General features: G+C 39.6%; 2 pseudogenes; one reads left to right on the top strand and one right to left on the bottom strand.

Moving 5' to 3' along the window:
* LOC113458017 overlaps positions 1 to 21,419 on the bottom strand; it is a 211,828-nt pseudogene that overhangs the window by 160,476 nt on the left and 29,933 nt on the right.
* LOC101983181 overlaps positions 1,806 to 21,419 on the top strand; it is a 34,414-nt pseudogene continuing 14,800 nt past the window's right edge.

Raw genomic sequence — 21,419 nt, 5'->3', positions numbered from 1 at the left:
TTTGGAGCCTGTACTGGAACTAGCTCTTGTAGACCAGGCTGGCCTCGAACTCACAGAGATCCGCCTGTCTCTGCCTTCCGAGTGCTGGAAGGGAAGAAACCACAGCCCAAAGATCCAAAACGGGCAGGGCAGGAAGGGTGTCACAGAAAATTCTGAAAATACCAGTGGTGAGCACAAGGGGGCAACTCCCTGCCTCTCAAGATGACTCTCAAGGTCATAATCAGCTAGTTCCTGAAACATAGTATCCAAAAATACCGCTGATAATCACAAGGGGAAAGCTCCCTGTTTCTCAAGATTATTCTCAAGATCACAATCTAACTTTATCTTCAGCTAGTTCCTGAAACACAGTCACTGAACCGGCTAATCCTAGATTTCTGATTTTCTCCCGGCTTAGATTTTTGGCTCTATTTTTTCCTGCTAGGGGGGTTCTGGATTTATCCAGGTCTCAGTGTGAGAGTCAGCATGTGTTTCTTAGGTTTTGGGTTCAGGGATAAAATGTTTCTTTCCCTGGCTCAGGTCTCAGATCCAGGATGCATTTGTTTCACTGTTTCTGGGTTCAGGGTCAGTGTGCTCAGCGCTTGAAGTTTCCTTTATAGGCTTTTATTGCCTATAGTGGTTATGTTCAGAAGTGGATTTCATAATTGAACATGCTTAGGAATGCACAGAACTCCACACGAGTATGTCCAAACTCCTCAAGTAAAATACCCATGGTTCTATTGTTTAGGAAAAACATTGGTTTGGCTCTAATTTTTGGGCCATCTCCTAGTAATCGGACCTGCTCCTGATGCATCCAGAGTTGGAAAAGGTCTTGTCAAGCCCTCCCATCACGTGGACGGGACTTTCAGGTGAAGAGGCAGCCTGGAGTGGTGGCTGAGCTCAGACCCAGGCACACACACTCCAGCTGCAAGGACTCCTGATTGCCACCCAACTTGCTAACCGCCTCTCCCAGAACTTCTACTTCTAAATGCCCAACACTGGAGGCGAAAAGCCCGTTCTTTTCTGGACTAGGGGGTGAAAGAAAAAAAAAAAAACAAACCCTCATCCACATAAGAGTCCCAAGACTTTCGACAGGAACAAAAAGGCCCTATGCTAAAGAGAGGGGGTGGAAAAGTGGAAAGCCGGAATCCGCCGAACCAGGCGCCTCCACCCTCAGAGAGCACCGAAGTCTCCAGCCTCAGGTTCCAGGTCTTTCCCCTCCCACCGACCGCGCAGCAGCAGCAGAAAGTTAGCGAAGCACTCTCTGGGCCCGTCAATCAAGCGCGGCCTCCCGCCTCCACCTCACATCCCCTCTCTCAAAAAGAATAAAATAAAGGGAAAAATAGGTAATTTGGGAAGTCGTCTGGACAGGGAATTCGTCCCAGATCCGGGGAGGCCGCACACACGGGACTGACTGCCTGCACCGAATAGGCCACCGGCTCAGCATCCCCCTCCAAGAGATCCTCGCCGCGCGCCCTCCGCGCTCAGGCATCCCCGCAACCCGGCCCTGGTCAAAGTTGCGCAAATCGCCCGGAGGACTGGCAGCTGCTCAGCGGGCGCGGCGAGACGTGAGGCTGCGGGGGTTTCCTGGAGTTCCGGGCGGGGCCCCGGGGCGGGCGGGCGGAGGGGAGGGGTCGCGGGCTGCTGCACTGAGACACTCCGGCTGTGTCAGGGACGGCGCTGCTACAAATGACTTCCGCTGCTGCGCAGCCGCGCCTGACGCAGGGCCCTGAGCCGCCCGGCTTACACGGCGACTCGCGGTCGGCCCACCCGTTCGCCTCAGCGTCCTCCAAACGTCCCCTCCCTCTCCCCGCCCACTCACTCCGCCGCTGGCCGCTAGGGCTCCCGCTGTCGCCTGTTGTGGACAAGCTTAGGGCTGGATGGTGCTCGTACCGTGCCCAGATATCAGACCCCTGCCCCTTTGGGCTCTGCAGATGGATCCGCCCTACGCTCCAGTCTGGGGACTCTGACACCCTCACCTGGTCAGCTTGAAGCTCGTTTGCTCCGGGTTGCCCATTCCCGGCTCTGCTTCACTCCTCCTCACGCCGGCCTGTAGCCTGAGTCACTTACCCCGCCTTGCCCCACCAGGACCACCCCCTGTCATGGCTCCCGCCGCGCTCACCACCTGCCCTGCGCCCTCACCAAGTCCTGCTTCCTACTTTCCTGATTTTCTGAGGTACATGTGACACCCAGGAAAAAAAGCACTTTTAGTTCCCTTTACCTCAGCATTGAACCACAGAACAATTATTCCCTCTTGTGTCCTTAAATCTCTTCTGGACATCCTTTCACGCCTGTGACAAGGAATTATTCTATCCACAAAGAATAGTGAGTGGGCTGTGAAACAGCCACGCGTGTCCAGGTGGAAGAAGGAGAAGTGCCTACAGGAAGATAGTAGGGTCTGGAACCAGATCCAAGAGCAAGTGCTATCGAAAACCACACATCCACTGAAAAGGTGAATCTAGAAAAGGTTTTTGTCTGGTTTGGAAAGCTGGGTCAGCAAATACTGTTCTGTGTCTTTAAGAAGAGGCTCACCCTATGGGAGGTGCACTTGTCACTCACGCATTACTATCCAATCAGACTCTCCAGGTAATTTGCCAGTCAGAAGTGGAGGACTCTTCCTGGTTCCAGCTTGGCAGTGAAGTGGAAGTGGAGTCAGTGTTTTATGCTAAAACTCCTCCAGGAAACTGCGTGGAGCGCTTGCGAAAGCTAGGAAACCGCGGCATGGTGAGTGAGGGGCTGCTGTCCCTGGACTGGGAGGAACAGATGGTGAGGTGCGGCAATCAGTGAGGTGGTTCCTCTCCAGTTCTGCATGGAAAACTGCAGCCAGATTCCCCATCCTTTCAAGTTCAATATGGTGCCTGCAACTCCCTGAATAGGGCAGGCCTCTGAATAACTTTGCACTGTGGGCTGAATCTTCTCAGAGCATTGGGAGCAGGGAGCTGTGTGGAGAAACCTCTTTCTAGGCAACATCATAATGCTTTTAGTGCGTTCATGGAAAGCAGGTTGCCAAACTCATGGAGGTCTAGTTTCTCTAGTATCTTCTAGATGTTAAGCACTGTGCATTTCACCTTTATGTGTGAGATCCATTTACTGTTATTTTTGTGGAGGTTGTAAAATCAACCATATGTGGGGTAGCCCTCCACTTCTATGCCGTGATGTAGAAGAGAAGAATTGGTACTATGAACGATTTACCAATACTTAGAAAATATTACGTCTCAAAAAGTAGAAGTTAAGGGAGGTAGGGCTGTCTCTGTATACTTGTCAGGCCTCATGAAGCACGGTCTTGAGTATTTCACAGTGTATTTTCCTGAGCCTAACTTGAGTTGGCCTGAGGCCTAGTGTAACTTTCTGAATCTAGCTAGATTTTGAAGACCTGTCTCTGACTACCGGACCTAGACCTGCCTCTGCCCAGCTACCACTAACATGGCAAAGTATTATTGGCCCTTGTACCTTACTCCACCTTGGCCCATCCCAGGCTTCTCTACCCCATCACAACTCTATATAAGTCCCTGTTTGATACCAATAAAGGAGTTTCTGTTTCGAAAGACATCTTACTCAGTGGGTGTGTTTTTCCCTGGTGCCCCATGGGGAGGGTGGCTGAGTTGTGACATTCATCATCCCTGTCAGCCCCACAGAGATTCTGGAAAGTCAGGCTCTGCCCCTGCTCTTTTTGCCTGAGAACCAGGCAGATTGGTGCCCCTTGTAAGGAGGCTCTATCCTGTCAGGAGCTGTTGCTGCCAGAGAACAGGGCATATGCTGACCAGGCCTGTTAGAGATTAGGATACTAAATGCACATTTGTTCAACAGGATTTTTCGAACATTTGGCACCAAACCTTTACAAAGAAGTCTTCCCTGGTTTACAACCTGGCACTAGGTCCATCTGCATAACACAAAAACAGTCCTATAACAAGCTACTCAAAGGGGAATAACAGGGTCACAACCAACTTTAAATCCTGGTGTGCCACTGAAGTTTCATTTTCTTTTAGAGAAAAGCATAGTTCTGCCTGATGGGTAATATGACACAGGTGACAGCTTTTTGCAAATTAAAACACTGTTGTGTTAAGGACTGGCCTGATCAACTAAAGCTTTTGTTTAGGCTCTCCAGCCAGGAGAAGGGACCTTCTTGGGAGAGAGAATAACCGCCTGGGGCCTAGGTTGTGGAAGATTTCCTGGTGTCTAAGGTATTAACATTTGAACACAGCTACTTTGGTAATCCCCTGGGGTCAGGGCCTTTGTGGAAGGGTTGCTATGGACTCTGAGAACCCCTTAGAGTTATGGTTGTCAATCCCTAGGCCTTTTTGGTTTTAGTAACGATCAACTAATACACCATATTCCCCTTGTGTAACATTGTTTGATTAGCCTCCCCTTGAATTTGTACTAAGTGTGAGGGTTTCTGCTGACTTCATTGAAGTCTTTTTTTTCCTTCCATCCTCCCCCCCCCCCCCCCAGTTGGATACAAGGTTTTATTCTTAAGAAACTTACTTGGCATGGAACTTAGCATGTGCCAGAAATCCCCACCCTAGCTTTTATCTTTTCTTTTCTTTTTTTTTTTTTTTTGGTTTTTCGAGACAGGGCTTCTCTGTAGCTTAGGAAAATGTCCTGGAACTAGCTCTTGTAGACCATGCTGACTTCGAACTTGCAGAGATCTGCCTGTCTTGCCTCCAGAATTCTGGTATTAAAGGCGTGCGCCACCACTGCTCAGCTGCTTTCTGCTTCTCTACCTTCTACTTGTCCTATCTTCCTCATCCCCTGGGACCTTCACCACAGGACCCTGCCGTGGTTTCATGCCGCTGGTGTACTTACGAAAGTGTTCTGGGAATATCTTTGCTGTCTAACCTCCCATCTGCCTGGGTGACTAGAACTACAAATTGCCTATCTCTTTTGAATTGTTTAAGCTTCAGGCAGAGATGGATGTGTACAATCAATAAAAGACTTTTTCTTTGTTAATTATTTTTGTGTGAAGTGATTTCTCAAAGGGAAGGCATATTAATTCTAGAACTGTTGTATTCCATCCTGTTGGAAAAACTATGTTTGAGACAAGCTCTCTTAGGTTGACTTGGGTGGCCTTGATTCCAGTCTGTTGTACTCCAGAGAATGGCCATGTTTTCGTCTATATTTCACCTTCAATATTCTTAAATTCATGACTGTACCATCTATATCAGTTTTAAAATAATCTGTTTGAGTCATTTAGTCAGCTCTCCAGTGCAGTCACATTAAAAAAAATCCACATATGCAAGATTGCTTCTGTCTTCTGACCAAAATAGGAGGAAAAATTTATTCTGTAAAGTGCAGGGGAAACAGGGTAGGCAACCAGCTCCTGGAGTCAGCATTATGATAAAGGACTTGATTGACGTCAGGGGAGTGATTTTGTAATTTCCCAGCATGTTTTAATTTATGTCATGTGAATTAACACAGATCAGTGTGGGTGTACAGTTTGGAAAGGTTATCTTGATCCACTGGATACAGAAGGTGTAATTAAGCAGATATCCTATGCAGATATTTTAGTTCTGCTTGACAAAGAAGCAGAATGTTGTGACCCTGCCTAAGAAAGCTGTTATTTTTCTCGTTTAAGATGTGCACCTTAGAGAAAATGTGCGAGAACTCTTTGATATGCTCTAATCCCTAGTCTGGACCACATGGCTATAAAGTCTGTTTCAACATTTCAAAATTAATTTTGAGATTATAACTCCATCATATCCATATTCTCTTTCCTGCTTCCCAAACTACCATGACACTTCATTGGTTTCTAGTTTATGACTTCTTTTTCTTTAACAACAGTTGACTGTGACCTATGTTTATCAGCAGGATTTTCCAGGTATGAGGCAGTGGGTTGACTGAACTAGACATTGCATGTGTAATGGAATATGCACACAAAGAACCCTGTGATTAGGATGAGGATCAGGATGTATTCATGAGAATAGAAGATAAGGTCCTCTCTATTGCCCTGGAAGGTGAGAGCTAGAAGGAATGTGTTGCCTGAGTCATTTGATCTTGGGTCACCCAGTAGGGGAGCTGCTAGCATTCTGAGGCAAACCTGGGAGGCACTAACTAATGAGGAACTTTGGAGAGTCTGAGCAATCAGGATTACTGGTGATGCATAATTTTCGGGTTCTTTCTGGGATTCCTCTCTACTTTTCCTGTAGCGAGTTATAAGGAAGACAACAAGCTGTGCCTTGCTGAGTTTGGCATGTTCAGAGCAGGTCTGCTGTGCTGTCATTTCTTCTGGGTATTGGATGGACCAAGAGCCAGACTGATTATGTGGTGACTTGGACATTGGCCCTTGTCCTCTGAGCCTCCCTGTGTATGGATTTCCTGGGAAGTGGGAGACTCTGCAGCCCTGGAGTGGGAGGATATGATGCTTGTAGTAACTCTGTCCAGTGTGCACACATGAGCACTACTGCTTTTTGTGTGCAGAGGGGAGACAGATTAGAAAACTGAAGGTCTTCTTTCTAGAAGTTCTGAATTATGGCATTCAACTCTCAGGTTTCTTTCATAAATGTTACAAGTAGTTTAGAAACTGTTAGAAAGATGGTGATGGGATCACCTTTCAGCAATACATGACTAGAATACTGTTAACATTCTCTTTCCACCAGCCACAATGGTGTGATTAAGTGAAATTTAGTTCCAGAGGACAAAAGGAGTTTCTGATCTGCAGAGATATATTAGGTGTGCTTGGTGTAGGGCAGGTAGATAGGTCAGAATTCAAATCTTGTGCCATAATCCTTATGGCAAGAAGTAGATTTTAAATTATTCTTCTATGTTGTATTTGAACGGGGTATCAGTGTGGGCAGGAGGAACTGCACTTTCCTTAAAACACAAGGAGGTATACATGGCTGCAGAACCTTAGCAAGGAATCACCTTCATTTGCAGAGAGATCTCTAGAGCATGGGGTTTCAGAGTTTGGAAGAAATGTTAGTACCTAGAGGGACAAAAACAATTTAAAGGTCACTTTGGGCTGATTTTATGAAAATTGTAAAGTCTGTTTATTTAATTTCTATGCTGATAGGATTATAGATAGATTGGTTACATTGGCCATAATCACACTTTTCCTTGCTAAGTTTCCTTTGGTCTTCTGATTAAAAGTTGACAATATTTTCATATCTTTCTTGACCTTTTCTCTACATCCCCTTTATTTCTAAATATTGTATATATTTTTAATTGTATCTTTAGTATAAAGATAAGTTAGTATTGAAGTCATATTATATCAATCTCTGTTCTACTTTCTCATAATTCCATTGAGCATTCTGAGTGTTTCCACTGTAAATGTACCTTTGTAATCAACTTACCTCTTATAAACCGTTGGGCATTGTCATTTTATGGTGAAAATTTATCATGCACAATACTTACAATCTTACTGCATCATGTTTCCAAGGATCATTTATTCACTTCTTTACTTATTTAGCCTTTCTTGCTCCTGTTGTTGTTAATTGTAAAAGACTTGGTTTGTCATACAAAAGGTGTTATTGGTCTTGGTATGTGACCCAGCACAATTTCTTTTTGAGGATGACCTGAGTTTCATTATCTACACTCAAACTGGGAGGCTTTTAACTTTTTATCATTCCATATTCAGGGGATCTGAAATCTTTTTTGGTATGTCATATGTGTGTGTGTGTGTGTGTGTGTGTATATATATATGATATATACATATATATATATATATATATATATATATATATATATATATATATATATATATATATAGTGAATGTCCATGGCTCCTGTAGCAGAGTGTGCCTTCCAGTTCCTGAAACACTGATGCATCCCCTCAGGTAGTGAAGCAATAAGACTAATTTGTGTTTCTGTGTATGATTGCGTAGTAGTCAAGGAATCATAGAAGTTTCATAGGACACTTGATGTTAGACATTCATTTTGTGTATGCTGTATATCTAGCAAACTTTATTTGTATCTTGACAACTAAAGAGTATTTATCCTGGAAATTGCCATTACCTTATGTTTCTGATAAAAACTAAAAAATCTGATTGCTCTCCATAAAATAGTCAAAGCATCCTCTTACTGTGGTGACTGCAGCCCAAGCCTGAGTTCATTCTTCAGGGCCCCATCAGTTGATTGGTAAGTAAGCACAGAAATACTTAGAAGACTTCATGAAAAATTTAGCTAGAGGTCATTTGTGTGATATTTTTAAAAATTTATTTATTTATTTATTAAAAATTTCCATCTCCTCTCCTACTCCCATTTTTCTCCCCCTCCCCCCACTCTCTGTCCCCACTCCCTCTGCAGTCCTAAGAGAAGTCAGGGTGCCCTGCCCTGTTGGAAGTCCAAGGCCCTTATGTGATATTTTTGCCCCATATCCTTCTTATTTTCTTCATATCCCAAGTAAGTGAGTAAGGCAGTATTATCTGATTTCTTAGACCAAATATTTCTTCTGTTGGATGGTTATTACTGATGATATATTCAAATCAATAGTAAAAAGGAAACAATGAGAAAGAAATGAAAAGTGTAGTTGAATGTTTCTCACACACCAATTTCTGAATAACCACTCAGAGGCTTTTATTAATTATAAATATTTGGCCAATGGCTCAGATTATTACTTGCTAGCTCTGCCCCATTGTTCCTTGTTGGTTACCTTACATCTTGCTTCTCTGGTAGCTCTTAGTGTCTCCATTATTCTGACCTCTTTCTCTCCGTATATCTGTTAGTTTTTCTACCTAGCTGTATTTTGCCTTGCCATACACCAAAATGTAGTAGAAGTGCAGGCCGCATCCAGCTAGCTTAACCCCCCACCCCGAAATAACCACACAGAAATTGTATTAATTAAATTACTGCCTGGCCCATTATATCTAGCCTCTTGGCCAACTGTCACATCTTGATTTAACCCATTACCATTAATGTGTCTCCTCACTTGACTGTGGCTTACTGGCATGAGTCTAACCAGCATCAGTTTTGGGCATGAGAATCATGTTGTTTGCCACACTACCCTTCTTCCCAGCATTCTGTTTGGTCTACTCCACCTACCTAAATTCTGCCCTATCAAACAACCAAGGCAGTTTCTTTATTCAACCAATGAAAGCAATACAAATACAGAAGGACCTCCTACACCACCAAAAGAGCTTTATTCATTAACCATACAAAGCAACACATATTCACAGAATACAGAAGAATACCCCACATCAGAAAGTTTTCATTTTGTTGAGAAAAACATCACTAGGTACTTTCAGATGACAGTCAAATGCTAAAAAGGATTCGGGGATTATCGATGATTTTTAGCTCCATTAAAGGGAAGAACCTTGTTCTACATTTGAAGCCTTGGAAGGTGTCACATCCAGCTAAGTCCTAATTTTATGGAAGAGTACACAAAGTAATTCCTTGTCCCAGCAGCAACATACAGAAACAGTACTAAATTTGGTCTAAGCTTGGTAGCATCCATTATATTTTGGCGGGATAACATATGTTATACTGATTCTGGAAACAGGTAAGATGTAAAATGTAAAGGTCATGGATTCTTCTTCTGTTGTCAGTACATCACTTTTGTACCCATCTCTGTTTGGCAGAGTAATAGCCCCAGTGAAGAGATTGTGAGAGTTCATTGCAAGAAGCAGTAGAGATGAAGCTCGGTTGCATTTGAAACCACAGGATATTGAGATACCCAAGCAATGAGACATCTGCCATGGAGAGCTGCATATGGGGAGTAGAACTTGCAAAAGAGTACAATACATGAGAAGTTGCAGGATGTTGTGGGATATGTTGATCAAACTTTGATTATAAAGCTTTCTTGGAATCAAAAAGCAGAAATAGTTATTAGCTGACCAAAAAATATCATAGAAGTTTACAATACTGTGGAAAGATAAGAGACATAAAGTAGCAAGGTGGAGCTGTTAGAGGATATTATTGACCTTTTGTGGATGGAGGATGGAAGAGATATGAGTCACTAGTGACTGATCCACTGCATCTCTAACCATTCAGGTTCTTACCACTGATATCTAAATCCCTGTATTTTCTTGATAAAGATTCATTAGTTAACACTTCATCTGGCACTCTAAAAGACATGCTTAATAAACATCAAGGGGTAATTAAGATCCCCAGAGATTGATTACACTGCAGCTTATTAACTTGAAATATTTAAACGACAGCTTTGGGGAAAGTTAAAAGTTATACTCTTTCATTTTGATTTAGTAAAAGGGGAAATCTTGTGAAATATTGTTTGAAGATGTGTTACATTCAATTATATTGTGCAGTATTTGTTTAGTGATGCAAGAATGTATTGCATTCTTTTATGTTGAATTTATTTAACTCTGTGAAGCTGTGTTACTTTGCCTGCCTAAAACACCTGATTGGTCTAATAAAGATCTGAATGGTCAGTAGATAAGCAGGAGAGGGATATGTGAGGATTTCTGGCAGAGATAATAAATAGAAGGTAAAAGAGATAAGAATTGAGGAGGGAAAAAGAGGATAGGAGGACATTACAGACCAGCCACACAGCTGCAAGGACAGCCTTGATGTGAGAAGTAAAGAAAAGTATTGGTAACAGAGAAAGATGAAAGACCAGAGGTGAAATGTAGATGAGATAATTTAAGAAAAGCTGTAGAGAAAGAAACCAAGCTCAGCCTGGGTATTCATAGGTAAGAATAAGTCTCTGTTTTAGTTGGAAGCTCGGTGGTGAGACTCAAAAGATAAAAGAAGAAAAAAACCAACTTCAGAATGGAGCATCCTTTGGGTATATGCCACAAAATAGTATAGCAGCTCCCTGTTTTCTGAGGACCTGCCATTTTGATATCCATAGTAGCTGTAAAAGTTTGTAAAAGTTATATACCATACAAGAACCAGAGTGATGTAATTGAAGTTTTGCTCAGCTCATGCCAATCTAAAATTTAAGTTTTAAGTTTTTCAGTGACTTGAAATTCTTAGGCCTGCTCATATCCAAATACCCAAGTTCAAAGGTCTCTAATTTCCTGCTACTCCAGATCTAGGGAATTTGACATCCTCTTCCCCTGTATGTCACCTCTGTACACATGGAAGGCATTCTCTCTCACACAAAAAAGATAAACAAACTGTGGGGATGGAATTGTTTTCAAAAGTTCTTGTGACTCATAAAACAATAAAAGCAAAACACATTGCTTTAAGTGTATAATATAAATCATGAACTGTTTTCTTAACAGTCTGCTATCTTGCATTAGGTTTGGAAAACTTTTTATTTCTTCTCTCTGCTGCACACTTATCGACAATCATCTGTCACAGGAAACAAAATGATGCCTAAGTGATCTTAACAAATAGTTTATTATAAGTGAATGACATTCTTTTAGTAATCAAAACTGTTTTGTACAAATTTAAAGAATCAAAAATCTTCCTTTGAGTCTCTCCAATTTTGGTGGAAAAGCTCTCCTTGTTCCACCTTCTGTTATTGACAAAAGTCACAGCTGCAGTGCACAGAATGAGTCCTGACTATTGCTTTCTTCTGGTTACATTTTCATTAAAATCTTGTTCTTGTGTAAGTGACCGTATGTTTGTAGGTCTGTCTTGGTGAATTGTTTTACCAGTGGTTTTTTCTATGTTGCTGATTTTATTAATTATCATTTAAGTTTATTGTTGTTTTTCTAGAAAATGATGTATCTTCACCATTTTTTATTCAGAAAGTGTACTATTATGATGTTATAAGTTCTTTGAGCATTCGTTGGCTTGGGAAGTTTCTGTGGAAAGGCAATTGTAGTTTTCTTGATCTTAGAGGCTCACTTCTCATTGCTTGGTATACCTGTATTTTGCTGTTGTTGCCATCTTGTGTTTGTGTTTTTGTTGCTTAAATGATTGATATGGATAACATGCTGGCTTTAAAAAAAAAACTTCTCATATTTTATTGTCTGTCTTAATTAGCTTCAGCTGTCAACATGATGTAGCCAAGAGTAATTTGAGGGAGCATCACTTGAGGCTTTGCCCAGATCAGAACTGCTAGTTCCTATTTTGTAAAAACATGTGTTGATTTGGGATCCTCTTCCATTGATGTCTGAATACCCTAAGCAAGTTGGCCTCACATGAACAAAAGAGCTAGCTGAATCCGAGACAGTAATTAAGCAAGAGAGAAAGCCAGAAAACAATATAATGTTCCCTTGTGGCTTTTGCCTTAAATTTCTAGCTTGAGTTTTTACCCTAAGCTCCCAGTTGTGGGATATGATCTGGTAATATCAAATAAATCTGCTCAATACCTGAGATGCTTTTGGATAGAGAATTTAATCACACCAAGAAACAAGCAAGTTAGGTCAAAATGTAGCTCACCATAGCCCATTAGTTCACTTAGTCCATTCATTGGGCTGTGTTATCCTGTGTCCACTTAGTTAGAAAAGTTTTTGACTATGAAGTTTTTTTGAAACTATTTTATTGGTCTTAGAGCTGAGATTCTTCTTTAATTCCTATTTTTCTTATATTTTGACATTTCATAGTGTTTCAGATTTCCTGGCTGTTGTTTTAGGAAATTTTAGATTTAATATTTTCCCTGATTAATAAATCCATTCTATCATACATTCAAAGCCTGAAATTCTCTGTTCCATGTCTTATATTATTTTGGTGAAGCTTGCCTCTCTATGTTCTTTATGATAACCTGGTATTTCATTTCTAGAATTCCTTCAGTTTCCATTTTTAAAATTGTTTCTGTTTCTAATTTTAGGTGATGAACACATTCATTCATTTCTATCAATTGCTTGGTTTTTTGTTTTTGTTTTTTTGCTTTCTTTAAGGAAATTAATAATTTTTGAAAATATTTCATTATTTTTACCTTGCTTTCTTTAAGGGATTCATTCACTTTCTTTTTAAGGATATATGTCTTCTTCATAAAACTAATCATAAACTGGTAGTGACATATTGATCTGGTTGATCCTGATTTTGTGTTCTTATGCTGGTGTCCAGGTATCTGATTTTGAGGTGATGTGCTGATTTTTTAGTTTGTCTTTGTTAAATGGGTGTTTTGTTCCTTAGTTTCTCTTGCTTTCTGATTTCTCTGTTCTGTGTGGCCTATAGTTGATCATGGTTTCTCAACCAAAATTGGTGATTGAAAATTTTGCAGAAGGTGTGACATTTGTTTCAGGTGGGAGCAACTGTCAAAGTTTGGGGATATAAAAAAGGAAGAGGGGAAGGAGCTTGGAGATAGTATTGAGGGGACACTGGGAGAGTGGGAGAGGCCAGTGGGTAGGTTGCCTAAATGGACTTCTGGCAGATGGTGTGTTTTTTATATGAGTGAATGGTCTCCACCCAATTTGGAGGCCACACACAGAGATGAGCCAGGAAGTAGGATTGGGGATAGTGTTGGGGAGTTATTGAATGAATGGAGGAGTTACACAGGCAAGCAGTCTACAAGGATTTTTCATGGCTCTCATGTCCTCTCATCCAGCAGGGAATCAGCTTGCCTACCTGTTCTTGCTGATGTGGGCTTCACTTGAACAGAGGAAAGTCTTTCAATTCGGGGGTGGAGACATGGCTTTTGGGATAGCAGCTATAGGGTTGATGGAGGATTTTGAGTCTGTGAGAACACAGGGAATGTGAAAGGTTCATGGGCTGGTAGACTGCCTCCCTGTTCTTGTGGCTTCTGTAACATGCATATGAGCAGGGGATGTTTGCCTGGGTTGGGAGCTGGAACACAATCATATTCCTCTCTTTCTGTATGAGAATATATACTATGCCATGATTTGCTGGAAGTCACTAATTTGTTTCTTGATTTTACAAGGTGTGAGAGTCAAGAGATTGCCTTGAGTGTCAGAAGGGACATTGGACATTTGCACTCTTTGCTTTGATATAGATTATGAGAATCATTGAACTTAGACTATATGCATCTTCCTTTGTACTTTTTTTCTTTATTCTTCTCTCATACAGTACATCCTGACTGCAGTGTCTCCTTCTTGCACTGCTTCCTGTCTCCTTACACCAGATCTCCATTCCCCTAGATCCCCTGCTACAGTTTTCCTTCAGAAAAAGTAATCTTCCGAGGATATCAACCAAACACATCATACCAAGGAGTAATAAGACCAGGCACAAACTCCTCTATCAAGGCTGTACAAGGCAATACAATAGGAGGGAAAAGGTATCAAGAGCAGGCAATAGAGTCACAGACAATAGGACTCCTACAATTAGGACAACCACAAATACCATAAACTATAAAACCATAGCAGCATGTGTGCAGAAGACATGGCTCATTGACTTGAAGGCTCCATGATTGCCACTTAAAAGTCTTGCTTAGTTGATTCTGTCTGCCATGTTTTTCCTCAACCCCTCTGGATCCTACAATCCTAACCCCTCTTTCTATAGAATTTCTATAGCTCAAGCTAATGTTTGGGTAGGGATCTCTGCAGGTTCTTTCATGAGCTGCCGAAAGAAGACTCTCTATGAGCTTTATATAGTTACATAAGATGGCTGGTTTAGCCTCTGTAATCTTGATCATTACCAGCCCTAATGAGGGTTATAGGTTCCATGACGTTTTCACTGCACTAATTTCATATCCCCTGCTCTCCTATTCCCATCTCTCTTTTTCATCTTCTCTTCCATACCTTCTTCACTCACCTGACTTTTACTGTTCCCATCCCCACTGGCTTCTAGTGCACCCACAAAATCTATTATAAATTATATTCTCAGTGAGTTCCCTGCATTTCCCCTAGATCTGTTTTTGTTGCACAGCCTCTGTGTATCTATATCTTGTACTCAGATTAACTGTGATTACCATGATTGCACTTTGCTTAACTGCTAATTTACATTTCTGAGTATATGTTTGTCTGTGTGCTTCTGGGTTTCCTCACTTATGTTAATAAAGAACACTCAAGGAATAAGACAATGAGAAACCTTATAATCCAATTATAATTGTGTCCACCTCCAAACAGAATTCTCAGTAGACGTTTCTAAACTGGATGAGAAACAGTAAAAGAAATTTTCACCACCCTTAGCCATCATGGAATTACATGTTAAAACTACTGTTAGATTTCATCTAAATCCTGTCAGAATGGTTAAGTACGTAACAACAATGAAAACTAATGCTGGCAAGGACATTGGAACAAGGGGATTTATTGCTTTTGCAAGTACACAGTTGCACAGCCATGTGGAAAACAATATTCAGTCTTCAGAAAACTGAGAATCAGTCTATCTCCAGACCCACTTATACCACTCTTGTGTATAATACCAAAAGATCCTTCCAGAAGGATTCCTTCTCACGTATGTTCACAGTGACTTTTTTCATAATAGCCAGAAAATATGTCTCTGAGAGATTGTGTTGATTGATAATTCATGCAGGCAGGTTTCTCCGTTGTGCGTGGCATTTTCCCTAAGAAAGTGGGCCTAAACTAGAAATGGAAGCTATTTCCACATGAGACCACAGTCAAGAGATAGAGCCAGGAAACAATCATTGCCTATGAGTTTTGCCTTTAATTGTTAGTGTCTTAAGTTCCCAAAATGATGGAGTGTGATCTGACACAATCAGTCAAATAAACCTATTCATTGCCTGAGCTGCTTCTGGTTATCAGATTTAATCACAGCAGCAAAAACACAAGTTATACCAAAATTAAAGAAACAACAAAAGGGATTTGTTTTTCCTATGCAGAACCTGGAATGTTTCTTTTGTAAGAATGTCAAATATATCATGACTTTAGGTGGCAAAAACCGTAGAAAGTTGTACTTAGAACTTAATTGGCTGTTTTTGTAGGACCAGGAAAATGGGAATGTTAAGAGTAAGAGCAGAAAGAGGAGATGTTGTAATAGGAGCGGCGGGACTGTGTCCCCGCCACCTGGCTAGCTTTATACCCAAAATAATTAAACGGAAACTGTATTCTTTTAAATTCTGCTTGGCCCATTAGTTCTAGCCTCTTATTGGCTAGCTCTTACATATTGATCTAACCCATTCTTAATATTCTGTATAGCTCACGAGGTGGCTTACCACGGAAGATCTTAACCCGCGGCTGTGTCGGGTGGGAGAATCATGGCAACTGCCTGACTCAGCTTCTTTCTCTCAGCATTCTGTTCTGTTTACTCCGCCTACCTAATTTTCTGTCCTATCAAATGGGCCAAGGCAGTTTCATTATTAAATGAAAGTAACTCCTCCATCATTTCCCCTTTTTCTGTTTAAACAAAAAAGAAAGGCTTTAACTTTAACATTGTAAAATTACATATAACAAAACAGTTATCAAGCAAGAATTATAGTTATAATATTTATATCTATTTTATCTTGTATCATAACTAAGAAATACTATAACTATCTGTTTTTCAATCCATCAAAGACTCCAGAAGGATATAATACTACCTAAGTAAATAAGAAATAAGAAAACTCTAGAAATGACAGAGACATCTCGCTGCCTGGACAGTCACCCAAAATTCCTCTGTACTGTTGGGACATCCATCTTTGGCCTACAGGCCCATATTTTCCAGCAGACATTTCCATGAAGCTTGAAATTCCAAAGACAATTCAGTCACTATCTGCTGTGTCCTGAAGAATGTCTTGCAGACTCTTTCATGAGTCAGGAACCACGAAAGATCATCTCACCTTGAGGCAAGTTTAGCAGTCCTCTTTCTGCAGGTTCTTTGTATCCAGTTTATGCATCAGTCCAGGCAAGAGCAGTTTCTTGCCCAAATGGCTAACCAACTCTATAAGGAGCCTCTTCAGTGCCCATCTCCTTGAAGTAGACTGGTGCTGCCAGGAGCAGACGTGTCTCATTGTCATGAAAAGCCCTAAGTTATTAAAATATTTTAAACGCCATATTTTGCAGTCTTTGAAAGATATGAAGAATGTCTATCTAACTGAAATATATCTCTATATATCTAGAAAATCTAACTAACATGACTACAAGCTTGACTATTATCCATTAACAACCTATATTTCCTAATTATACAATACATTTTAAAATGAACTATACAATCACAATACCTTAATCAAGATCAGAAATACATATAACAAAATTGACCTTAAAATCTATACCAATGCAAATTATTCATAGCTATATCATTTCCCCCTTTAAATGTAAAAGAACATTTATAAAAAATATTTGGGAACGTAGGCGCAGTATATCATGACTTTAGGTGGCAAAAACCATAGAAAGTTGTACTTAGAACTTAATTGGCTGTTCTTGTAGGACCAGGAAAATGGGAATGTTAAGAGTAAGAGCAGAAAGAGGAGATTGATATCATAAAATTTCAATCTAAATAGGCACCATAGAAAATTATACTTGAGGTCATTTATATGATATATTGAGCCTACAGTATTTCATATTCTGCCTATGCCCTGGAAATTTAATACAGCAGAATTAAAAATAATAGGCTAATTCCTTAAATGGAATACTGAATCTGTTGAATGGCTATTATTGATGCCTCATTCAGGTCATCAATAAAAAGAAAGGAACAACTGGGGCAAAAATAAATGAAAATGAAAAGATAGTTTCATATCACAATAAATTGCTGAAACAGGTGGTTATTTTTAAGGAGTTTATCACCACTATAGAAAAGACTCTTGCTATGGAATGGAAACTTTGCAAGGTGCCTTAAAGGTAAGACTCCATCTATCTAAACCTTCAGTTTATGAAAGGAGTAAGCAAAGTGTTTCCTATTCCCAGGAAGCAGCTTCATGCAAACCTGCTGCACTTGTGATTCAAGTGTGTTAGTATTTACGCCAATTACAAAGTCAAACTTAAGAATTTCTGTGAGTTTGAGGCCAGCCTGGTCTACAAGAGCTACTTTCCAGGAAATGCTCCAAAGTTACTGATGAACCTTGCCTTGAAAATCAAAACAAAACAACAAAATAGATGTTGAACTTTCCAGTATCTCTTGTTTCCAGTATTGGTCCTGCAAACAAGAAAGAATAAAATGTAATGAGTTCTTAGTCTGTAATTACAGTTCAACATTGTTGCAGGCATCTTTGTTTGGAATAATCAGAAACCCATTGAGGAGACCCATTTCATTCCATAAAACTGTGAGGATGAAGCCTGGTGTTGTAATTTTTTTCTCTCTCTTCCTTTATGTTTGTGGAAGCATGCCAAGGAGCTTCCAAATAAATGACACAGGAGAAGTTTTATTCCTTCTTATAAATTCCCAGCCTTATTTTGGCTTGCTTCTAGGAAGTTTTTCTTAAATTGTCCTATTGACATTTTGTTTTTGGGCCTTTCTCTTTCTCAACTCTTAATACCTTCCTTTACTTCTTGCTCTATGGCTTGTTGTTTACTTAGGTAGCTGTCCCCTGCTGTCCTCTTCTTTATGGCTTGTTGTTTACTTAGGTAGCTGTCCCCTGCTGTCCTCTTCTTTTTTGCTCCTTGTTCTTTTTTTCCTCACATATTTCTCCTTTCATTTGTTTTCTTTGCTTTCCAGACCTCATATCCTTTCTGCCAACCTACTTGCTGTTCTGTTTTTTATTAGGCCAATCAGGTATTTTAGACTGGCAAAATATCACAGCTTTACAGAGTTAAACAAATGCAGCACATCTTTTCACCATAGTAACATATGTTCCACATCAAAAAATATAAAACAAATCTTAAAATAATATTTCACAACCTTTCTCCCCCTTTTGTCTAAATAAAAATGAAATATTTTAACTTTAACTTACTAAAACTATGTACAACAAAAGCAGTTACCAAGTAAGAATTACATTTACAATATTCAGTCCATTTGTATTTATCAATTTCAGAGAAAACACTCCATGATCCATCCCATTTTAGTGACTTCAAAGTTTGATACTTAGCTTACTTGCTATCATAGCTACAGTAAAGTGAAACTCTAATTATTTAGTCTTTAACTCCATCCTAGACCCGAGATGAAATTAATATTCCCAGAGATACTGAGCTATCTGTACATTCAACCAAAGTTCCTTTGCAGCATTAAACCATCCATTTTCAAAATACAGGAAGACTTCTCTCTGAAGTGGGGAATTTGAAGGACTATAGCAAAGCTCATCAGTCACTTTCCTCTGAGTCCTGCAGAATGTCTGGCCATCTCTTCTGTGAAGCAGAAATCCCAGAGCATTGTTCTGAAAATGTTCAGCAATCACTTTCCTGTTGGACCTGCCTGTAAAATCTGCACAGCATACCGTTGAGCAGCCCAAAGTAGTAGCAGGTGTTTTTCAACCAGTGATTAGGCTTGCCAGAATGAAAGCAACTGCAGTGGAGATTCTTCAATACCCATCATCTTTTAAGCAAGTAAGTACCATATTCTGTACATCTTTTAAGTGTTTGGAAACCAATTGTCTATCTAAATATATCTTGGTAGGACTCTGAAAAAATTCCTAACATTAATATATTTGATTGTTATAAGTGTTTCACTACTAACCCTAGTTTCCTGATTATTCTAAATAGTTTATAATAATAGCTTTCAAAAACTAGAACTTTATCTTATACTTTTAAATGTGTTTCACAGATACCATAACTTAAATAAGAATAAAAATATATATGCACAGTAACAAAAATAACTTAAATACTTATCAAAATACTGTGTTCCCCTAAATGATAACAAGCATGTATAGCCCACCAAATAACCAAAAGCCTACCATATTTTATCTGTTGGAAATGTGGGTGTCATGTTCTCTAGATTACTTCTTGCTAAATATGGGTGAAGACATCTTTATGGTTCTCTGAGAAAATTAGAGATAATGTCCAAGTACTTGGAAAAGCATCTATAATCTTTATTCATAGTCATCACTTCTCAAGATTTAGGAGGTCTACCCTGATTAAACCTGATCAATGTCATTCCTTAAAAAATTCACAGAATTTAGTCTGTTGTGGAAACAAAGGCAAAACCTTTTCTCAAAAATATTTCTTATTTCCATTTAACAGATTTGACTCATATTTTAAAATTAAGATAACTTGACAACAAAAGACCAAATAATCTAAAAATCGGGTACACTCCTAAACAGAAAACTCTGAGCAGATAAATCTCAAAGGGCTGAGAGACACATAAGGAAATGCCCAGTATGCTTAGCTATCAGAGAAATGCAAATTAAAACAGCTCAAGAACAAAAACACTGTTGAAAGCTTATGCTGAAAACAATATGGGATAAGGACAACACTCCTCCATTGGTGGTCTTGTAATCTTGCTTTGGAAATCAGTATAGTGATTTCTCAGATAATTAGGAAACAATTTAAGTAATAAAATTTGGTTAATTTAAGTGATGATGGTGAGCTAAAAATACACGTAAGATATTGGTCAAACAGTATTGCAAATAATATGGTTTTTGAGTGTTTATTTTTGTGCTGAGCAGCTGGAAACCAACTAAATGCTTCCACCATCAAACCTAGAGACCCCTCAACTGAAGAATAGATAAAGAAAATGTGGTAGATTTATACAATGAAGTACTACACAAAGGTAAATTGTAATGGCATCTTGAAATTTGCAGGTAAATGGATGGATTTAGAAAAAACATTGAGTGAGGTAACCCAGACCAAGAAAGACAAATATAATATGGACTCACTCAAAAGTGGCTCTTAGTCATAAAGCAAAGAAAATCCAGCCTAGAATCTACAACCCCAGATAAACTAGACAACAGAAGTCCCTAAGAAAGACATATATGAATCTACATTGGATGGTGAAAAAGACAAATCTCCTGAGTAAATCAGGAGTGTGAGGGTCACAGGAGAGAGTAGGAGTGAGGAGTAGAAAGAAGGGGAGTGAAGAAAAATGTAAAGCTCAATAAAAGCAATAGTAACAAAAAGATAACCCAAAATACCTAAATTGTTTCAATTTTGTAGTGCTGTTTATAATACCATGCGTTCCACCTGCCATCTGGTGCCCATCAGCCATCAAAAAGGTCAGAATCAACACAATACAATACAGGATCTTGACTCCTTGTGTATTTCTTATCTGTACATGACTTTTTACATTTCTATTAGTGTTATTATCTTTTAAAGACTTTACTACTTTTAAATATATTTCTATAAATGCCTATACCTATTATCTTTGCTTTCTAAAGCCTATGCAAATTGTAAAATACACTGGAAACATTTTACAGGATTTTTTTTCAATCTGAACCTGTTTAACTGAATATCATTTAGCCTAATTGACAACATAAGTCTTTAAACTACTCTGCAGCATTGACCTCCATTGGTAACGTTGGCTACAGGCACCTCCTGCTTCTCTATTTATGAAAACAAACCATTAAGCTTGCAGCCATATAGAAACTACATTCTACCTTCATATTGCTGGGAATCTTCATATTGCTGGGAATCTTCATATTGCTGGGAATCTAATTCTTGTGCTTATTGCAGACTTTTTTGTTTGGTTAGAAATTTCATATACCTACTGATCAAGGGTTTCTTCTATAAGGCAGAAACTTTTAAGCCATGAATTTTGAGCCCCACATTGGGCACCAAAATGTACGCAGTTGATTTAGCTCTTTGGGGAACCCTGACACCCACTTCCAAATAAATCACAGAGCTTTATTATTACTTATTAATCTCTGGCCTTAACTTGGTTTGTTTCTAGACTTTTTTTTTTTTTTATTAAGAAAGAAAAAAAAATTTCCGCCTCCTCCCAGCCTCCCACTCCTCCCACTTTCC

Source organism: Microtus ochrogaster (genome assembly GCF_000317375.1).
Source record: "Microtus ochrogaster isolate Prairie Vole_2 chromosome 14 unlocalized genomic scaffold, MicOch1.0 chr14_random_3, whole genome shotgun sequence".
NCBI lineage: Eukaryota > Metazoa > Chordata > Mammalia > Rodentia > Cricetidae > Microtus > Microtus ochrogaster.
This window is presented reverse-complemented; position numbering and strand designations above follow the sequence as displayed.